The sequence below is a fragment of the Canis aureus genome, chromosome 13, assembly GCF_053574225.1.
Source record: "Canis aureus isolate CA01 chromosome 13, VMU_Caureus_v.1.0, whole genome shotgun sequence".
Classification (NCBI taxonomy): domain Eukaryota; kingdom Metazoa; phylum Chordata; class Mammalia; order Carnivora; family Canidae; genus Canis; species Canis aureus.
This window is the reverse complement of record NC_135623.1, coordinates 55,586,885-55,608,628: the sequence shown is the minus strand read 5'-3', so window position 1 is coordinate 55,608,628 and position 21,744 is coordinate 55,586,885. Positions and strand designations below refer to the sequence as shown.

General features: G+C 37.1%; 1 protein-coding gene across 10 annotated transcripts in view; it reads left to right on the top strand.

Moving 5' to 3' along the window:
- The window catches only part of LRBA (LPS responsive beige-like anchor protein), a 721,151-nt gene that overhangs the window by 34,731 nt on the left and 664,676 nt on the right, over positions 1 to 21,744 (top strand). The gene's annotated exons all lie outside the window — the stretch shown is intronic.

Genomic DNA, 21,744 nt, shown 5'->3' with positions numbered 1-21,744 from the left:
TGGAATTGCTGGATCATGTGGTAATTTTATTTTTTAATTTTTTGGAACTGCCATATTGATTTCCATGATGGTTGTGCCATTTTACATTGTCCCCAACAGTGTACAGGTGATCTAATTTCTCCACATCTTTGCCATCACTTCTTATTTTCTTTTTTTGGTAGTAACTCTCCTAGTGGATGGTTCATTGTAGTTTTGGTTTGTATTTCTCTAATGATTAAGTGATGTTGAGCATCTTTTTATGTGATTATTGGCCATTTGTATATTCTTTGGAGAAAAGTTTATTCAGGTTCTTTGCCCATTTTTGAATTGAGTTCTTTGTTGTAGAGTCTTAAAGTTCTGTATAGATTTTAGCTATTAATCCCTTATTAGATATGTGATTTGCAAATATTTTCTCCCATTCTATGGGCTGTCATTTTACTGTCTAGATAGTGTCTTTTAAAATAGACCTTTTTTTTTTTTTTTTTTTTTAAAGGAAAGGAGAGGGGCACAGGGAGAGAGAGAATCTTAGGTAGGTTCCATGCCCAGTGCGCCTCCATCTCACAACCCTGACATCATGATCTGAGCCAAAATCACGAGTGAGATACTTAACCAACTGAGCCACCCAGGCACCCCTGATAGTGTCTTTTTGATGCATAAAATTTAAAAATTTTCATGAAGTGCAGTTTGTGTATTTTTTTCTTATATTTCGTGTGCCTTAATTGTCATATCCAGGAAATCATTGCCAAATCCAGTGTTGCCTTTATCCTGTTCTAAGTTTATTACAGTTTTAGATCTGACATTTAGGTCTTAGATCCATTTTGAGTTAATTTTTGCATATGGTGTAAGCTAAAGGTCTAAGTTCATTCTTTGGCATGTGGGTATTCAGTTTTCTCAGAACCATTTGTTGAAAATACTGTCCTTTCCCTTTTGAATATTCACATCCAGCATATACTTTTTTGAACTTAACTATTTTTACCTAGTAGTTTCTCATGGAAATCACTCTGTATTATTCCTTAGAGACTTCTTCAATATTTTTTATAGTTATATGGTTTTATTTTGTGTATATATGCTATTGTTTATTCAACTAATCTCCTGTCCTTGAGAATTTAGGTAGTTTCCAATATTTCCAAATAATGCTGTGATAAATAACCTTTGATTTGTTGTAATCAATTTTTATATGGTGGAAATATATCTCCAAGATATATTTTTAGATGTGGAATAGCTGGGTAGAGTGTAAATGCATTTGTAGTTTTGTTAGATAGTAGAAAATATTCACCTTCATATGGGTTGAACCATTTTGTATTCCCACTAGCAATATATGAAAGTGCCTGTTCACTAAGGGGGGCACTTGATGGGATGAGCACTGGGTGTTATTCTGTATGTTGGTAAGTTGAACACCAATAAAAAATAAATTTATTATTAAAAAAAAAGTGCCTGTTTATTCACAGCGTATATTGTCAAGTTTCTGATGTTTTTGCTAGTTTGGGTGAGAAATTGTATCAGTGTAGTTTGAAATTTGTATTTCTCTTATTATGAGTGAGTTTTTATATCTTTTCACATGTTTAAGGAGCATTTTATATCGCTTTGTAAATTATGTATTTACGTCTTTCATACATTTTTTTAAATAGAATTTTTGTTTTTTTTTCCTTCAATTAAAAAATATTTTTGCATATGAGGGATACTAGGTTATCTTAGATATACATTGTAAATACTTTCCCTAGTTTGCTATTTGCTATTAAAAAGCTTTGTGGTATTTTGCCAAGAATAATGTTTTATTTTAATAGTTAAATTTAATAATTTTTTATTTTTTATGGTTGGATTTTTAACCTTAATTAGAAAGTCTGTCCCTAAATTCAGCTTATAAAGAAAATTTACCCATTTTTTTCTTCATAATTTCATCTTTTACATGGAGATTTCTGATCCATTCTTTTGTGTAATATGAAGAATGGATCCAATTTTATCTTTTTTTCCAAATGGCTACTAATTTGTCCTAGCACTAAAGACCAACTTCACCCAAATGATTTGGGATGCCACTTTTTCCATATACCTGATTTTTTTTTTTATGTTGATCTGTTTCTGAACTTTTCTGTTCTTTTTTTTTTCTTTTTTTTTTTTTTTTTTTAATTTATGATAGTCATACAGAGAGAGAGAGAGAGAGGCAGAGACACAGGCAGAGGGAGAAGCAGGCTCCATGCACTGGGAGCCCGACGTGGGATTCGATCCCGGGTCTCCAGGATCACGCCCTGGGCCAAAGGCAGGCGCCAAACCGCTGCGCCACCCAGGGATCCCCTATTCATGTTTCATTACTATACTGTTTCAATTTTTGAGGTTTTGTAGGGTGTTTAATATATGTTAGAGTTAGTCCATCTTCATACCTCTTTTTAGTGTTTTCCTTGCTGAATCTTGTGAATTTATTTTTCTGTATTAATATTTATATCAACTTGTCCAATTCCATTATAAAGCTCATTAGTGTTTTTATTGGGAATACATTGCATTTATTCAATACAATAGGTAGACATCTTTCCCTTTGTTCAAGTCTACTTTTGTTCCTTTCAGGGAAGTTTATTATTTTCTTTATATAGTGTTTTTGTTAAGTTTATTCTTTAAAAAAAAAGAAAGATTTTTTAAAATTTATTTTAGATAGAGAGTGGGGGGAGGAGTAGAGGGAGAGGGACAAGCAGACTCTGTGCTGAGCATGGAGCCTGACACGGGACTCAATCCCAGGCCAGAGATCATGACCTGACTCGAAGTCAAAGGCTTAACCAGCTGAGCCACCCAGGTACCCCCTTGTTAAATTTACTCTTAATTATTTTTCTTTTATGTTGCTATTGGACTACTGCCTGGCTAACAAAGATACTGTATGTAAAATGAACTCTTTTCTGAGATACTAAAATATGAACATTAAAAGAGCCTTAGAATTGATGATGTATAGTATCTGGTCTTATGTTTCCTTGTCCATATTTTTATTTAACAGCTTTGTCTTCAAAAACCATGGTTTATTTGAAATTTCCTTTTGTAGGAATTGAAGTTTCATCACTGATAGGAGTGATAACTAAAGTTGGATGAATGAAGGAAATAACAGCTTCTGTCTAGATTTAAAAATTCATTTTTTAAAATTTCAGTTAGTGCATGTGTTTAAATTATATACTACATTAGTAAATTGGTATACACTATTTTGGTGATATACCACTGGTTTAGAAGTCAGACTTTGGGCAACTGTGCCTTACTGAAAAGTCAGCCCTGAGTCAGATAATATTTTCCAAACATGACTGCAAACAGTTTGAATAGAAGTGATGTCTCCTTTTGAAACCAGAAGGGTTTTTGTAGCTTTCAAAGAGTACCACAGGGTGACATGATAGGACTTTTGATGCTAGGCAGAATGCTTGTGCTTGGGACTTTGAGCTGCAGTTCAAGTTCAGATGTTTGAGACTACCAAATTGTGAGGGAGATCACATAGTAGAGAGGCTCTGAAACTGTAGAAGAGAGAGATGTTGAGCCACTGTCTTCTCCAGCAAGACGTATTCTCAGATGTTCCGGATCTAGCCAGTGTAAAACTGTACCTTCCCCAAACTGGAAAGCGAGAGCACTTGAATATTTAACATAGGGCTTATTCAAACAGGACATTAAAAAAGAAGTGGCTTTGTTGACTCAATATTTTAAATTTCTATTGTTTTTATTGAGATAAAACTTACATCCCTTAAAGCTCAGTATTTGAAAGCATACAATTCAGTGACTTTTAGTGTATTCACAAGGTTGTATAACTAGCACTACCATCTAACTTGAGAATGTTTTAGTCACCCCAGAAAGAGATCCTATACCCATTAATAGTCCCGCCCATTCCTCCTGGCTGCCAGCCCCTGGCAGCCATTAGTCTACTTTCCATCTCCATTATTGGCTAATATTTAATGCTTAATTTTTAAATTTGATTGTTTACTTTTCTTAGCACATTTGAAGCAGTATACTAGAAAGATCTGGAGGGTGCTTTCGGCTGTTTGTTTCTGGCTAGTTTAATGGTAGCAGAAGTGACAGCTGAGAATGTTAACAATATGGAAGACAGAATACAAAAATTAGTGTTTGATTATCTAAAGAATAGTAATGATATGACTAATGAATGAATCTGTGCCGTAAAGAAACCTTATATTCATGGCTTTTTTGAAAGAAGAAAAATGTTTGCTGTAAGGCTGTCTTTGAAACTTAGGGGTTGGACAACAAACTCTTGTAAAAGTCAGTGTTATTCTGTTAGAAATAAAGCAAATGCAAGTTGATTAAAAAAAGTACATATTAATATCTGCTTTTCAGTGTTGTTAACATCAAATGAAATCCTCTCAGTAAGAGGTGTACAATATTAATTATCCAGAAAAAGTTCACGTAAATTTCATTCTACTTTTAGATAAAAGGTATATATTTAGGCTTAATATTTTTAAAAAATATTTTACTTATTTATTCATGAGAGCTACACAGAGAGAGGCAGAGACACAGGCAGAGGGAGAAGCAGGCTCCATGCAGGGAGCCAGATGTGGGACTCCATCCCCAGATCCTGGATCACGCCCTGAGGAGAAGGCAGACGCTCAACCACTGAGCCACCCAGGTGCCCCTAGTTAGCCTTAATTTTAGGAAAGGTATCCAAGCCATCTGTTTATTTTTCCCCTGGAAGGCTAAGACTTGGTAGAACTTGGATTGTAACTTCAAACATAGATAAAATCATTTTCTAATAAAGTAGCGTTAGTAGTTTTCAAAGTGGTATGCTAAAGATGACTCATTTGGGCATCCCTGGGTGGCTCAGCGGTTTAGTGCCTGCCTTCCGCCCAGGGCATGATCCTGGGGTCTCGGGATCGAGTCCCATATCGGGCTCCCTGCAAGGAGCCTGCTTCTCTCTCTGCCTGTGTCTCTGCCTCTCTCTCTCTCAATATCTTTCATGAATAATAATAATAAAAATACTCAGAGGTTCACTAAGTTATATAGCATGATATAATTTTTAAACCTTAAATTTAAAGATGAGGTAGGCATTTTTCTATTACAGATAAATTATCTTTTTTTTTTTTTTAAAGATTTTATTTATTTATTCATGAGAGACACATAGAGAGAGGCAGAGACACAGGCAGAGGGAGAAGCAGGCCCCTTGCAGAGAGCCTGACATGGGACTTGATTCCAATCTCCAGGATCACGCCCTGGGCTGAAGGTGGTGCTAAACCGCTGGGCCACTGGAGCTGCCCAAATTATCTTATTTTAAGTAACTTTCAATGGTATTGTTATAAATATAAGCACAATCTATTTTTTAATGTTCTAAAGTAGCATTTTGGCTCTGAGTAACAACTTAAAAAAAAAAAGTTTTTTTTCTTTTTTAAAATAAGCTCTGCTTTCAACATGGGACTTGAACCATGACCTCAAGATCAAGAGTTGCATGCTGAACTGAGGCAGCCAGGCACCAAAGAACTTCTTTCTGTATGAAATTTATGCTGTGAAAATGGATGTGTTTGAAAATATTTACATTATTTTATCATTTTGTTGCTGAAAAGGGTGTTATAAAAGTTATACCTTAAAAAACATAGGAACAAAATTCGTGTCCTTTTTTTTTTCAAATGAGTTATGAATGTTGAACTATAGTTTAAAAACAAATCACTTTGTAATAAATTTGTAAGAAAAACTGCAAAATTATAACTGAATCTTAGTGAAGCCAATGAATCTCATCTTACAATTGGATCTACAAATATTTGTTTATTCCTAATTTGTTTTGACATTAAAATTTAGATTAGTAGATCTTCTAATTGCTGTATCACATTAAGCCAAGATTTTAAAAAAAGCATATTCATCCACATTCCTTTCACTTAAAAAGGAAATAATTTAAAGAAGAGAGTAGAAAAGGATTTTTTATATCAGTGTAAAAGTTAGAAAAAATTGTTTATCTCTTTACCTCACTTAATTTCTTTTTCTTATTTTTGTCACATATATATTAAGTCAGTATTTAGTAGTCCATATATAATTTATGCATTAATATGTGTGATCTGATTATTTTTTTACTGATAAGAATGTGTTATCTCAGGTTGAGAGGTCATTAATCCAGATTATTGGCTGCCATTTCAGTGGGAAATTTGAACTCTGCTTCACTATTGAAGTGTTTCTGTTTGGAGGGCCACTATTCTGTTAGCTCATTTGAATTTGAGCACACAGTGATGCCATATTCTAATTAATTTATGTTTTTCCAAATTTTCCAAGCTCATTCAAATATTTTTCTGCCTCAGTCTTTTTCTGCTCTGCTCTTTTGGGCCTTAGTGATATGTGTGTTAGACTTTTGATACTCCCTGATGTCCTTGAGATTATTTATTTTTTTACAATCTTATCTGTTTTTCAGATTGGATAGTTTATATATATATATATATATATATATATATATATATATATAGCTATTTATTTTAAATTTGAATTCAATTTAATTAGCATATAGTGTATTAATAGTTTCAGAGGTAATATAGTGATTTATCAGTTGCATATGATACCCAGTGCTTATTACATCAGGTGCCCTCCTTAATACCCATCACCCAGTTACCCATTCTCCTCAACCTCTCCTCCAGCAGCCCTCAGTTTGTTTCCTAGAGTTAAGAGTTTCTTATGGTTTGTCTCCCTCTCTGTTTTTGTATTATTTTTCTTTCCCTTCCCCTATGTTCATCTATTTTATTTAATTCCACATATGAGTGAAATCATATGATCTTTGTCTTTCTCTGACTTATTTCACTTAGTGTAATATCACTTAGTTACATACATTGGATAATTTAAATTGATTTATCTTCATATTTACTGATTATTTCTTTTGTCATCTCCATTCTAATAATGAGCCTAGGCTTAGTATATTTTTCAATACATCTTTCACTTCTAAAATTTCTCTGCTGAGCACCACTCTCTTCATTCATTTCACTTTTCTTTACCTTTACGTCCTGAACCTTAGTTAAAATAGTTGCTTGAAAATCTTTGTCTAATAATTTTTACATCAGAGTCATCTAGTTATAATATGTTTTATGTCATTTTTCTTGAAGTTCATCACATTTTCCTGACTTTTGTATACCATATATCAAGTAACTTGAGTTTGTATCCCAGATTTTGTGAATGTTATGTTGTTAGACTCTGAGTTCTGTTACATGCCTTGGAGAAAGTTGATTTTTTTTTTTTTTTTTTTTTGTCTTAACGGGTGATCAGTTTGGTTAGGGGCAGACTACAAGTTCTGTATTGCTTTCTGTGTATGGTCTTAGCTTTTTTTTTTTTTTTTATATTGAAGTATTATTGACATATAATACTATATTGGTTTCAGGTATACAGTATAGTGATTTGATATTTACATACATTACAAAATGCTCACCATGACAAGTCTAGTTACCACGTGTCACCATATAAAGTTGTTACAGTATTATTGGCTGTATTTGCTATGCTGTACTTTACATAGACCCAGTGACAGTTATTTTATAACTGGAAATTTGTACCTCATACTTAATCCCTTTCACTTACTTTGCTCTTTTCACACTCCGTCCCCTCTGTCAACCACCAGTTCTCTGTATTTATGATTCTCTTTCTGTTTTCTTTTGCTTATTCCTTTGTTTTTTAAGATTTTATATACAGGTGAAATCATACAGTATTTGTCTCTCTCTGTGTTACTTTTTCACTTAGCATAATACCCTCTAACTCTATCCATGTTATTGCAAATGGCAAGATTTCATTTTCTTTTATGGCTGAGTAATATTCCAGGGTGTGGTTTGGTATGTGTGTGCACATGTGCACACATGCATTGCATTTACTTTGTCACTGGACACTCAGATTGCTGCCATATCTTGGCTATTATAATTATGCTGTAGTGAATATAGGGGTGCATTTATCTTTTCAATTTAGTGGTTTTGTTTTCTTTGGATAAATAACAAGATGTAGAATTGCTGGACTATATGGTAGTTTTATTTTTAATTAAAAAATAATTAACTTTTAAAATTCCAATATAATTAACGTCCATGTTATATTAGTTGCAGGTGTACAATATGGTGATTTGACAGTTTTTTTTTTTAAGATTTTATTTATTTATTTGAGGGAGAGCGCCCAAGAGACAGAAAGTGAGTGAGCATGAGTGGGAGAGGGGAGAAGGACAGGGAGAGGGAGAAACAGCCTCCCTTTCTGAGCAGGGAGCCCAACACAGGGCTCATTCTCAGGACCCTGGGATCATGAGCTGAGCTGAAGGCAGTTGCTTAACTGACTTAGCCACCCAGGCACCCTGTGATTTGATAGTTTATACATTACTTGGTGCTCATAATGATAAAAGTGTACTCTTATTCTCCTTTGCCTAGTTCACCTATTACCCCATCTACCTCCCCTCTGGTTACCACTAGTTTTTTTTATATTTAAGTCAGGTGTGAGGTTTTTTTTTTTTTTTTTAATGTCTTTTTTTCTGAGTTTATTTATCTTGTTTCTTTAATTACACATTTGAGTGAAATCATCTGGCATTTGTCTTTCACTTACCATTATGCTCTGTAAATCCATTCATGTTGTTACAAATGGCAAGATTTCATCTTTCGTATGGCTAACATATGACACCTTCCTTATGCATTCATCTGTGGAGGGAAACTTGGTTTCCATATTTTGGCTGTTGCCTATTTTTAATTTTTTAAGGAATCATCATACTGTTTTCCATTAGTGGCTGCACCAATTTATTTTCTTCCCAACAGTGCATGATGGTTCCTTTTTCTCTACATCCTCAGCAGCAGTTATTTCTAAATAATTTCTTTTTAAAAAATTTTTTTTAAAATTTTTATTTATGATAGTCACACACACACACACACACACAGAGAGAGGCAGAGACATAGGCAGAGGGAGAAGCAGGCTCCATGCACCGGGAGCCCAACATGGGATTCGATCCCGGGTCTCCAGGATCGCGCCCTGGGCCAAAGGCAGGCGCCAAACCGCTGCGCCACCCAGGGATCCCATATTTCTTGTATTTTTGATACTAGACATTCTGACTGGTGTGAGGTGATACCTTATTGTGATTTTAATTTTCATTTCCCTGGTAATTAGTAATGTTGAGCATTTTTTCATGTGTCTATTGACTGTCTTCTTTGGAAAAAGTCTGTTTAGGTTCCCTGCCCATTTATTAATCAGTGTTTTTTATATTTAATTTTATGAGTTTTTAAAAATATATTTGTATACTAATCCTTTATTGGGTATATCGTTTGGAAATATCTTCTCCTGTTCTGTAGATTACCTTTTTGTTTTATTGGGGTTTCTTTTGCTGTACAAAAACATTTTAATTTGATGTAATCATAATAATTTATTTTTGCTTTTGTTGCCTTTGCTTGAGGAGATAGATCCAAACAAAAAAATTACTAAGATCAATATCCAGAAGTTTTCTTATCTTTACTTTCTTTTAGTTTTATGATTTCAGATTTCATGTTTAGATCTTTAATTCATTTTGAGGAACACCTTGGTGGCTCCATGGTTGAGTGTTTGCCTTTGGCTCAGGTTGTGGCTTCGGGGTCCTGGGATCGAGTCCCGTATCAGACTCCCTGCTTGGAGCCTGCCTCTCCCTCTGCCTGTGTCTCTGCCTCTCTCTCTGTGTCTCTCATGAATAAATAAATAATATCTTAAAAAAATTCATTTTGAGTTTATTTTTGTATGTAAGAAAGTGTTTCAATTTCGCTGTTTTGTATGTAGTTTGTCCAGTTTTCTTAACACCATTTATTAAAGAGACTATATTTTTCCCATTGTATACTTTGCTTCCTTTGTTATAGATTAGTTGACCATACAATGTGTTTTTTTTTCTCATTTTGTTCTATTGATGTCATTGTTTTCATGACATCACTATTATATTTTTATTACGACTTTGTATATAGTTACGGTATAGTTTGAAATCTCAGGATGTGATACCTCCAGTTTTGTTCTTTTTCAAGGTTACATTGGCTATCTTTTGTGGTTCCGTACAAAGTTTAGGATTCTTTGTTGTTCTAGTTTTGTGAAAAGTGCATTGGTATTTTCATAGACTTTGCTTGAATTTGTACATTGCTTTGGGTAGTTACAGATATTTTAACAATATTCTTCTAATTGATGAGTATGGTATATCTTTTCATTTATTATATTTTCTTCATTTCTTTTATTAGTCTTTAACCTTTATAGTAGTTTTGTAAGTGATTGACTCACTATTTTTACTATATGTTTGCTTTTAATAGTAAGATTTTTTTCATAATTTACTTCTGATATAAGGATGGCTACCCCTGCTTTCTTTTGAGGACCATTTGAATGGTAAATGGTTCTCCAACCTTTTATTTTCAGGTTGTAGGTGTCCTTCTGTCTAAAATGAGTCTCTTATAGACAGCAAATAGATGGGTCCTGCTTTTTTATCCAGTCTGAAACCCTGTGCCTTTTGATGGGGTCATTAAGCCCGTTCACGTTCAGAGTTACTGTTGACAGATACGAGTTTAGTGTCATCATGATATCTATTCAGTCCTTGTTTTTGTGGATTGTTCCACTGAACTTCTTAAAGGGGAATTTTAGGAGTCCCCCTTAAAATTTCTTGCAGAGCTGGTTTAGAGGTCACATATTCTTTCAGTTCCTGCCTGTCTTGGAAGCTCTTTATCTCTCCTTCCATTCTGAATGAGAGCCTTGCTGGATAAAATATTCTTGGTTGCATGTTCTTCTCATTTAGGACCCTGAATATATCCTGCCAGCCCTTTCTGGCCTGCCAGGTTGTCTGTGGAGAGGTCTGCTGTTACCCTAATATTCCTCCCCATAAAAGTCAGGGATTTCTTGTCTCTTGCTGCTTTAAGGATCTTCTCTTTATCTTTGGAATTTGCCAGCTTCACTATTAAATGTCGAGGCGTTGAACGGTTTTTATTGATTTTAGGGGGGGATCTCTCTATTTCCTGTATCTGAATGCCTGTTTCCCTTCCCAGATTAGGAAAGTTTTCAGCTATGATTTGTTCAAATACATATTCTGGCCCTCTGTCCCTTTTGGCGCCCTTGGGAACCCCAATTAAACGTAGGTTTTTCTTCCTCAGGCTGTCGTTTATTTCCCTTAATCTGTCTTCATGGTCTTTTAATTGTCTGTCTCTTTTTTCCTCAGTTTCCTTCTTTGCCATCAACTTGTCTTCTATGTCACTCACTCGTTCTTCCACCTCGTTAACCCTCGTCGTTAGGACTTCTAGTTTGGATTGCATCTCATTCAATTGATTTTTAATTTCTGCCTGATTGGATCTAAATTCTGCAGTCATGAAGTCTCCTTTATGCTTTTTTCTAGAGCCACCAGTAGCTGTATAATAGTGCTTCTGAATTGGCTTTCTGACATTGAATTGTAATCCAGATTTTGTAACTCTTGTGGGAGAGAGGACTGTTTCTGATTCTTTCTTTTGAGGTGAGGTTTTCCTTCTAGTCATTTTGCTCAGTGCAGAGTGGCCAAAAACAAGTTGTATTGGGAAAAGGAGAAAAAGAGAGAGAAGGAAAGAAAAGAGAAAAAGAAAAAAGAAAAAAGGAAGAAAAAAAGGAAAAAAGAGAAGAAAAAGAGAAAGAAAAAGAAAGAAAAGGGAGAAAAAAGGGTGGGGGAAGCAATCAGAAATCAAAAAGAAAAAAAAAAAAACACGGGGGAGTATCTTCTGATTCTGTATACTTTAAGTCCCTTGACTTCCCCTGGAACTTGTCCGTCTAGCTGGTCTTCTGGGGGGAGGGGCCTGTTGTGCTGATTTTCAGGTGTTAGCACTTGGGGGAGCTGCTCTGCCCCCTGCCTGGTGGAGGGCTCAGTGGGGGTTGTTTACCCCGTGAGGCCCCAGAAGGAACAACCGCAGTGGCGGGGCCAGCTCAGGAAACCTGGATTCAGCTCCCACAGTAACTCAGAGCTCTCTGCAGGGGCCTGGATGCTCTGGGGGCGGGGCCGCTGATCTGCTCAGCTCGGGGCAGGAGTGCTGTCCTGGGCCTTCCCGGCCTCTGCCTGTCCCGGGGGGAGGCCGGATCTTGGGCTGTGTCCCGGCGCCCTGTGCTCCCGGTCTGCGCTGTTGGATTCGCGCTCCCGGCCCTGCAGCCGCCTCTCCGTGGAGCCTCCGCCCGAGCCCCTCCGAGCTGTTCCGGGTCCAGCTGTGCGTGTTGCAGCCCTTTAGGGAGCTCGGCCACGGGGTGTGGCGCACTCTCCCGGGGCGCAGGTGTCTGTTAGTGTCCCCGGGAGCCCGAGGGCATCCCCGCCCTCCTGGGTCCTGCTCCAACTCCCTGCGAGCCCCTTTCCGCCCGGGAAGGTTGGTGCAGCTCCTGCTTCTCCGGGACGGGGCTCTCCTGTCCTGGGGACACTCGCCCCGGCCTCAGCCCGGCTCCTCGTGGGGCCCCTCCCCCTTGGAGGCCTTTTGTGTCTTTATTTCTTTTTCCCTGTCTTCCTACCTTGATAGAAGCGCGAACTCTTCTCACTGTAGCGTTTCAGCTGTCCTCTCTTTAAATCTCAGGCCGAATTCGTAGATTTTCAGGATGATTTGAAGGTTATCTAGGTAATTTGGTGGGGACAGGTGATTTGGGGGACCCTACTCTTCCGCCATCTTGCCCCTCCCCCATAATTTTCTTCTAGTTGTGGTCTTCTTCCCACATAAAGAAGTTTCTTTAACATTTCTCGTAAGGCTGACTTAGTGGTGAAGAGCTCCTTTAGTTGTTTGGGAAATTCTTTGTCTTTCTTCTTCAATTCTGAATGATCAACTTAGTAGATAAAGTATTCTTGGATATAGTTTTTTTCTTTTTTAGCACTTTGCCCTCCATTCTGGCCTGCATTATTTCTGCTGAAAAAATCAGTTGGTATGCTTTTCTTGCTGCTCTTAAGGTTCTTTAACTCTTGACATCTTAATTATTATGTGTCTTGGTATGACCTTTTTGGGTTCATCCCTTTTTAGGGTTCATCTTCTTGGGGCTTTCCATGCTTCCTGGATCTGGTGTCCTTCCCCTTAGGGAAGTCTTCAGCTTTTACTTCTTCAAATAAGTTTTATGTGCTTTTTGCCCTCTCTTCTCCATGTGGGACTCATATAATGTGAATGTCAGTCTGTTTGATGTTGTTCCAGAGTTCCCTTAAACTATGCCTTTTTTCTTCCTCTTCATGTGGGAAGATTTCTACCACTCTGTCTTCTTTATTGGTAATCCATTCTTCTGCATTCTGAAATCTGTTGGTTCCCTCTTGTCTATTTCTTATTTCAGTTATTGTATTCTTCAGCTCTCATTGGTTCTTTTTAATATTTTCTATGTCTTTGTTGAAGGTCTCACTGTATTTATCCATTCTCCTCTTGAGCTTAACAAGCATCCTTGTGACCATTACTTTGAACTCTTTATTGGGTAGATTAGTTATATCTATTTTGTTTAGTTAGTTTTCTTAGGTTTTGTTTTGTTTTCTTGCTTGGAACATACTCTTCTGTCTCCTCAGTTTGCTTGACTCTCTCTGTTTGTTTCTGTGTATTGGGTTGGTCAACTGTGTGTCCTGGTGTGGAAGGACTGACCTTATGTTGAGGGCATCTTGTATAGAAGCATAGTGCCCCCTGGTCACTAGAACCAAGCTCTTCAGGACTGTACCCTGTGTGGGCTGCCTGTGTCCTCCTATTGTGTCTGAGCTTATGACTGCTGTAAGTACACTGGTGGAAGGGGTAGCTCCTGGTGTGGCTGGCTGTCAAGTTTAGGTGTGATTGTAATGGGCATACTGAGAGTCAGGGATCGGGATCCATCTCTCCCTTACCTCCTCCCCCATAGGAGCTGCTTTGGAGGGGTGTTAGTCCCTGCCGAGGTTCTCAGCTGGGTGTGCTGAGGTGGAGCTTCTTTGGTGGTGTGCTAGTTTTGGTTGAGGCTGCCATCCCAGTGTGGTTGGTAGGAGCCATTTTTGAGGGGTGCCTGCGAGGGCTGGCATGTTGGAAGGGTCCACGGGAGAATGCTAGGTAGGGCAAGCTATGCTAGCAAGGTAAGTGGAAAGTGTCAAAACTGGCACCTGCCAGTGTTCTGCCGCCATGCAGAAGGATGGCAAGAAAAATTGAGCTGGTTAGCGCTTCCCTTCCTGGACTAAGTTCCTACAGATTCTTCTTCCCGGGCACATGCCCTTGAATTAGTAAGTTTTTAAAAGTATAGCTCAGGTGCCTCTCAGACTGCTGCATCTGTGCTGCCTCTTGGAGTAAGTGAGTTTGTTTGCAGGTCCCTTAAAAGTAGAGTCCGGCTTTCCAGTAGCCCTCCTGCTCTCTCGAAGTTAAGTCCTATTGACCTTCAAAGCTCCTGGAGTTCTGCTGATTTCGAATCAGCTCTGCTGATTTTCGAAGTGAGACATTACAGGGGTTCATCTCCTTGATGCAGGTGTATGTGGGGCAGCTGCTCCATGTAGGATTTGAACTCTTCCTCAGGGAGTACTTCTGTGACTTTGATATCCCTTGCACACATGAGTTGCTGTGCTACCATTGTGAGTCCCAATCAGAATGCATCTCTGCCCCATCTGCTCTTCTTGATGTGGCTTTTTCTTTATGTCTAAAGCTGTGGAAGACATATGCTGCTAGTCTTCAGATCATTCTCAGAGTTGCTCTATATGTAGATACAGCCTTAATGAGTCTGTGGTAGGAGGTGAGTTCAGGACCTTCCTACTCTACTGTCTTAATCCTGATCTTGTATGTAGTGGTTTTAATATCAGTTAACTTTTTAAGACCTTGGCCTTGCTTCTTTGGGCCTATCCTGAGCATATGCCAGTCAGTGGGTTGTTTGAGAATTGTTTGATTAAATTCTCAGAGCTTTTTCTTTGTTGGTTTGACAGACATGGATCTGTCATGTGCATAGCTTAGGAATGAGTCTGCGACTTATATGGGATCAAAGAGTGTTTCTCCTCTACATGACTCCTCTATCCCTTTGCAATCTGTTGCTCGTTTGTCTGACTTGTGAGACAGGATTTTTTAATCTGTAGTTAGCCCTGTCCATTGCTCTGCTATGCTAGTCTTTCAAGGCAGTCAAGTCTTGTTTTTAAACACTGTGATAGAGTAGATAGAGTAGCTGTGATAGAGTAGCCTTTACTCTAGGATTAGTTTAGCTATACTGCTATATGGCTTGTGATCCTTTTGGAAGAGCATCTTCTCAAAGCCTTACATGTTCAGGATCTTTCTACTTTGGATATAATTCAAACTTCTTCTAGCTCTATGTGATTTGTGAGAGTTTTTCAGCTTATAGCTTCCCAGTAGTTCTCTTGGTGGTGTTCTGAGTTTCACTCTATGTCTGTGAAGCTTGGTTTTTATCTAGATACTCAAGGGACCACTGTTTAGATTTCTGGAGCAATTTCTCTGGTAACCTCTCTTGGTACACTGCTCCTTGAAATCTGGCCACCTCAGTCTCCCTGAAATCTCATCTGTGTTTACTCAGCTCATGAATCTCTTGTTTCTTCAACTCAGTGATACTGCTGTCTTTTTTCATTTTTTTGAGATGATTGTGTTCTGCCGTGGTTCTCTTTCTCTCCATGGTAGTTTAAAAAGTACCTCTAGGCACAAAGTTGGGGGCAGTCTTAACTACATTTGTTTTGCTTCTCCCATGGATCACACCCCAGTTTCTTCTGTTTTTCAAGTGTCTGAAAATAGCTGCTTTAGGTATTTTGTTTAGTTAGTGAGAGGTTAAATCCAGTATCAGTTATTGTGTCACGGCCATTAGAGATGTGTTACAGTTTTTTAAACCTAACAATATATTTAACAAATTTGTGCTGCATAACAAATTAACCCAAAATTTAGAGGCTTAAAAGAATACATAATCTCTCATACTACTACAGAATCTCAACAAAGTCCAGAATCTTATCTTCTAGTTCAGATTCCTTTGGTATAGTTTTTTAAGGAAAGTTGTTTGGGGACCTGTTCCTCTAGCTCTTTACTTTTTATTTTTTTAAAGTTAATTTTTAAAAATAATCTCTACATCCATCATGAGGCTTGAACTCATGACCCCAAGGTCAAGAGTCACATGCTCTTCCGGCTGAGCTGACCAGGTGCCCCTCCTGTACCTCTTTAGATGGGTAAAACTAGAGATGAATTATCTGCCCCTTATTCTAACGTGTAATGGTGTAGTAGCATTGGTCCATAGCAAAATAACTGTCATACATGTTCCTGTTTTATTTTTATTTTATTTATTTTTTTAAAGATTTATTTATTTATTTATGATATACAGAGAGAGAGAGAGTGAGAGAGAGAGGCAGAGACACAGGAGGAGGGAGAAGCAGGCTCCATGCCAGGAGCCCGACGTGGGACTCGATCCCGGGACTCCAGGATCGCGCCCTGGGCCAAAGGCAGGCGCCAAACCGCTGAGCCACCCAGGGATCCCCATGTTCCTGTTTTAAAAAGAATGGAACACACAAGGGACCCACTTGTCTATAGTAGTTCTGAAATCCAGCTGGGTGCTTGTTGTTCCTTGGTTTGGTTTCTCTCTTAGAATAATTTTCCTTGGCTCTTGGTTTGCGCTGTAAGTTCTTTGTTATGCCATCTGAATCAAGTTCCCTTTTATAGAGAGATGGCATATCTAGATAGCTGAGCAGAAGTTTCGGCTTGCTTCCTGCCAGTAGAAATCTGGAGGCCTGAAGGTTTTTCCTCATCTGTCTGGTTGCTAGTTTTCTCAATCCAGCCTGGCAATGTTTCTGCTGCACATAAACCTTTTAAAATAACTTTGTGGATTTCCCGTTGATCATCTTGAGGTTCATGCCACTAAACAAAAGCTTCACCCACAAATACCTTCAAGGTGTGGATTTGTTGAAGAGATTTTACTGTACATAATTGCAGGAGCTGGTTTAACAGTCTCTATAAGGCTGTCCTTATGTCTGATTCTGGAGTTTGAAGTTCATGAGGCAAGGGTCAGGAAGGGAAGATGGATATAAAGTGTAGGAGAGCAAGAATAAGCTGGAGCCCATGAAGTACAAGCTGGCACCCACAAGGACAGACTAAAACCTATGTCAGGGCTTGTTTGTTTCTGAACTTGATGGTGAGTGTCCTGTAGGAGTTGGGTTTCTTTGTCATGATATGTTACACATATATCTGGCCTAGTATTAATGAGAAGATGAAGGAAAATATAGGGGTAGATGGTGCAGTGGTGCTATATAAAGTGCTTTAAATATTTTGGCTTATTAGGATAGATTTTTAGAGGTTCAGTTGCTAGATCAAGTGGTATGAATGTTTCATTAAGGCTTCAGAGGCTTTTATAGCCACATTTCATTCCAGAAGGGTTGTTTGTATTAATACCTACTTGCATGGTGGAATATCAATATTATTGTACCATTGTATACATATATACATTTTGATCATCTATTACATTCAGGAAGATGAATACATAGTTGTTTTCAGCTTTTTCAGGCTGGTACTCAAGACACTTAAAATTCATGCTACTGCTTTATTATGAGCAGTAAGGTGTATGCTTTTGGTTCTATGAAGTTTTCTTGGTAGTACTTTGCATTTATCTCATTGTTAATTTTGCCCACTGAACATGAATAATATCTCTAGCCAATGAGTGCATCTTATATTTGATGTTGTTCATAGTTGCTGCTTGATTAATGCTTGTTAATAGATTAATATGGAGTGATCTATTAGTTTGGAGTTATCCATTTTGTATTCTGCTTTTCTACATTGCTGATGCTTAAAAGCATTTCTGGTTAATTTTAAATTAAGAGCTATTGAAGATGGGTCAAAGTTGTCAAATTTCTGTGTGGCAGTATAAATATAGTTTGTACTCTCATTTTAGATAATGAAGTTTTAAAATTAATTTTAGGATTGTATGGATAATAATAAATCCCTTTTGTTAACTTAAAAATGATAAATACAAGGGCTTTAGTTGATTTCATTATCTGGTTTTAATGTCTAAATGTCCTAATTAAAACATGTATAACCATATCCAGTTCAATAATGCAGGACTTTTCCCTTTTTAATTTCTTTTTAAAGAAATTTTTAAGTAACCTTTACATCCAATGGGGGGCTTGAACTCACAACCGTGAGATCAAGAATCACATGCTCTACTAACTGAGCCAGCCAAGCACCTCTTTTCTCCCCTTTTTAATTTGTAAATAATTTAGTGTATATCTTTAAATGATAGACTATTAAAAATAATCAAACCACAGTACCATTATCATTCTTAAAAACAATTCATAACAATTCCTAAATGTAGTTAATATTCTATGTTCATAATTCCCTCATGTTCTATTTTTTTTTAAACATAATATAAAGTATACAGGTTATTTGGTATTTGGTATATGTATCTTTTAAATATTTTTCAATCTGTATATTCTCACCTCCCTTTTTTCTTGCCATCCTTTTTTTTTTTTCCTATAAAATTAGGTAATTCTTTTTTTCTGTAGAATTTTCCACAGTCTGAATTATTTTCTGTAAACTGACCATGGCTTGATTAGATTCAGATTCAACTTTTTTGTTGTGAAAATCCTTTATAGGCAGGCTTTGTGCTTAATATTATATCCCACCAGGGAGCAACACATGAAGTGTATAGTGTGTCTTTTTCTGTGATATTAAGATCAGTGGGCGTGAGATGAGTCCAGTGGGTTTATGTCTTGTTAGTTTGAGCTGTCTGTTTACAAGTTCCCTTGAACCTTTACCTTTCACTGAATCACTTCAGCAGTCATTAATAACCATTCCTTAAATCCATTATTACATCGGGGTTCCAAATGATGGTGTTTTAGATCTATCATTTTCTGCGTTCATTAGCTAGAATTTTCTATAATGAGGAACTTTATGAAATTAACAGTTGGGTTATCTCCACTCTAGGAAAAGAGGATAAATGCCTGATTCTTTACTTGGTTTCCACGTTTCAGAATGGTAAATTGGTTTCTTTAAAGGGAATTGATTAATAGCTTACTTGGCAAAAGATTGATGCAAATTTTCATTCAGACATCTTTTTATCTTGTGTTTCATCACATAGCTATGAGAACAGAATTATTAGAAGTTTTTATGCTATATTATAAAAAGTATTGATTTTATACATTTTGCTTCTTTTGAAGTATTAATGTAGAACAAAATGATTAGTCTTGATAACAAGATCAATTGTTGATACACTTTTTAAAATTACAATTTTTGTCCTCTAAGTTTGCTACATTTAACACTATAAAAAGATACTTGTCCAAACTATTAATTTACAGAAAGTGAGGCCATGTAATGTAAACCAAGAGAGAATGTGACACTGAAGCACTTCAGTGAGGGTGTATTGCTATTGGATGAAATTTCAAGTAGGAAATTACTGCATTGTTTGGTCTCAGCTAGTCAAATTAGTATCTTTCACTGGATTGCTTTTAGAAAATGAACTTTTATTGTACATGAGCCAAAGAAGCTAGAGAAAATTGCTTTATTCTTAAAGTACTTGTTTTCTTTGAACAGGAAAGCTTTTTATTTATAAACATGCAATGTTAGAGGAAATGGGATTTTTTTCTTTTTTGTATTTCTTCTGTTTTTTTTTTTTTTAAAACAGGAAATTTGTTATTAAGTAAAAGGAAGGATAATTTTATCCTTACATTCAGAGTTACCGAATTTGGTTCACTTTGTTAAATAGTGACATATTTTTTAAAAATATTTTATTTATTTATTCATGAGGGACACACACACACAGAGAGAGAGAGAGAGAGAGAGAGAGAGGCAGAGACAGGGAGAAGCAGGCTCCCCACAAGGAGCCCGTTGTGGGACTCGATCCTGGATCCCGGGATCAGGACCTGAGCCGAAGGCAGATGCTTAACTGCTGAGCCATCCAGGCGTCCCAAATAGTGAAATATTTTATTTTTTATCCAGTTTGGGTCTTTTCTTCTATTTAACTCTTCTACAGTGTTTATATTTCTCATGGATAATCACTTTTTAGCCCCTATCCTAATATTTATTGAAGCTATTTGAACACTGACTTAAATATATTTTTATTTATACCATTGGCTAACTTTTTATTTTTTTAAATATTTTATTTATTTATTCATGAGAGACACAGAGAGGCAGAGACACAGGCGGAGGGAGAAGCAGGCTCCCTGTGGGGAGCCTGATGTGAGACTCCATCCTAGGACCCCAGGATCACGGCCTGAGCCAAAGGCAGACATTCAACCACTAAGCCACCCAGGCATCCCCATTGGCTAACTTTTTAGAATATGTGTACAAAATCTGAAGTTTTAAAAGGAAGTTTTATAATCAAGTTTTACTAAGTAGCCTTGCTTTTTTTTTAAAAAGCTATTGGACAGGCTGGTTTTATACATAATATTTCAAATGCCCATGAGGTGGTGCTGATTTGTTTCATTTTTATAGTATTGACGTTTTATAAGATTCTTATAAGAGAATCTATACATATGTTGTGCTGTAAACTTCTAATTATTTTGTCAGTAATTATCATGGTATAAATCTGTTTTCATCTTAACTTAATCACATTTATATATTCTTTCCAGTCTGTTTGTGGGCTAACCTTTAGTATATTGATTTGTTTTTTTATAACATGTATATTCTTTCCCCATAACTCTTTTGACCAGTCCAGTAACACCTGTGAAATGGTAGATGAAATTAGAGCTCTTAATTTTTCAGTTGCTGTAGCTGTTTGCTAAATAAATTTTGGCTTATTTTATAATTAGGAAGAGAATGGTATTTTGTCATGTAGGTACTCTAAACTGAATGCTTTCTTTTTTTTTAAGATTTATTTTTTGGGGTGCCTGGGTGGCACAGTTGGTTAAGCATGAGACTCTTGGTTTTGGCTCAGGTTGTGATCCCAGAGTTCTTGAGATCGAGCCCTGTCTCAGACTCTGTGCTCAGCTGGGAGTTTGCTTGAGATTCTCTTTCCCTCACCTTCTGCTCCTCCTGCTTGTTCTCTTTTTCCCTCCCTCCCTCCAGTATGTGGGGTTGGTGTGGGGTTGGGGTCTGGCAGAGGGAGAGGGAGAGTCTTAAGCAGACGCCGCACTGAATGCAGTGTAGGCAGAGGGGTGAGTGAGGTCTCTGGTCTTACAACCCTGAGATCACAACCTGAGCCAGTACCAGGAGTCTAACACTTAACCAACTATGCCACCAAGGTGCCCCTAAACTAAAAGCATTCTGCTAGTTCTTTGACTATCTTTAACTATAGATTTTAGTAAGTTATGAGGAACCAAGTATATTTCTGGGTTGTCACCCTTGTGCCAGATACTCCTCCTGTTGGAATTATTGAACTTTATCAAATTTGTGTCATATTGAGTTGGGGGAAATTAGCATAGTTTGGATGAGGTAGAAAGAAGAATTGTTCAGAGATAACATAAAGAAGCTCAGACCCTTGCAGAACTCGATTGGCCTGCCTTACATCACCACCCTACCACTGAAATAGTATATCTGATGGTATGTGATATTATGATTGTCTAACCTGTGTCTCATGCCACTCTGAAAATAGGCACCACTATTGACATCCCTACCAGGACTGTGTCAAGTCAGTTGAGAGTTTAACAAGTATCAAGGCTTTAACAGTTCAGAGTGGGGAAACATTACTTTCTTTTTGGTTTTATCTGGAAACATCTTTTTTTAGAGGTGAGAATTGAATTTTAGGAAGGGAAAGCAAAGGCAAGGAAGTAGAATTTTAAAGCTTCTTCTTGTTATAACTAAGTAGTCTGGACTGGATTGACTAGTAACATTGTATGGGAACAAAATGGGTGAGGCTTTTTGAGATGTTGCAGCACAGGCCAAGTGATTGGAAATATATTCTCTAAATGATGAAGAGTTATGATGATTTTTTTACAGGGGTTATTACATGGTTAAAATGCTCTTGAGAATCTTGATATGAATTTTGAACTAAATTGGAGTTCTTTTTTGGTGAGAGAATTTTTTCATGTACATA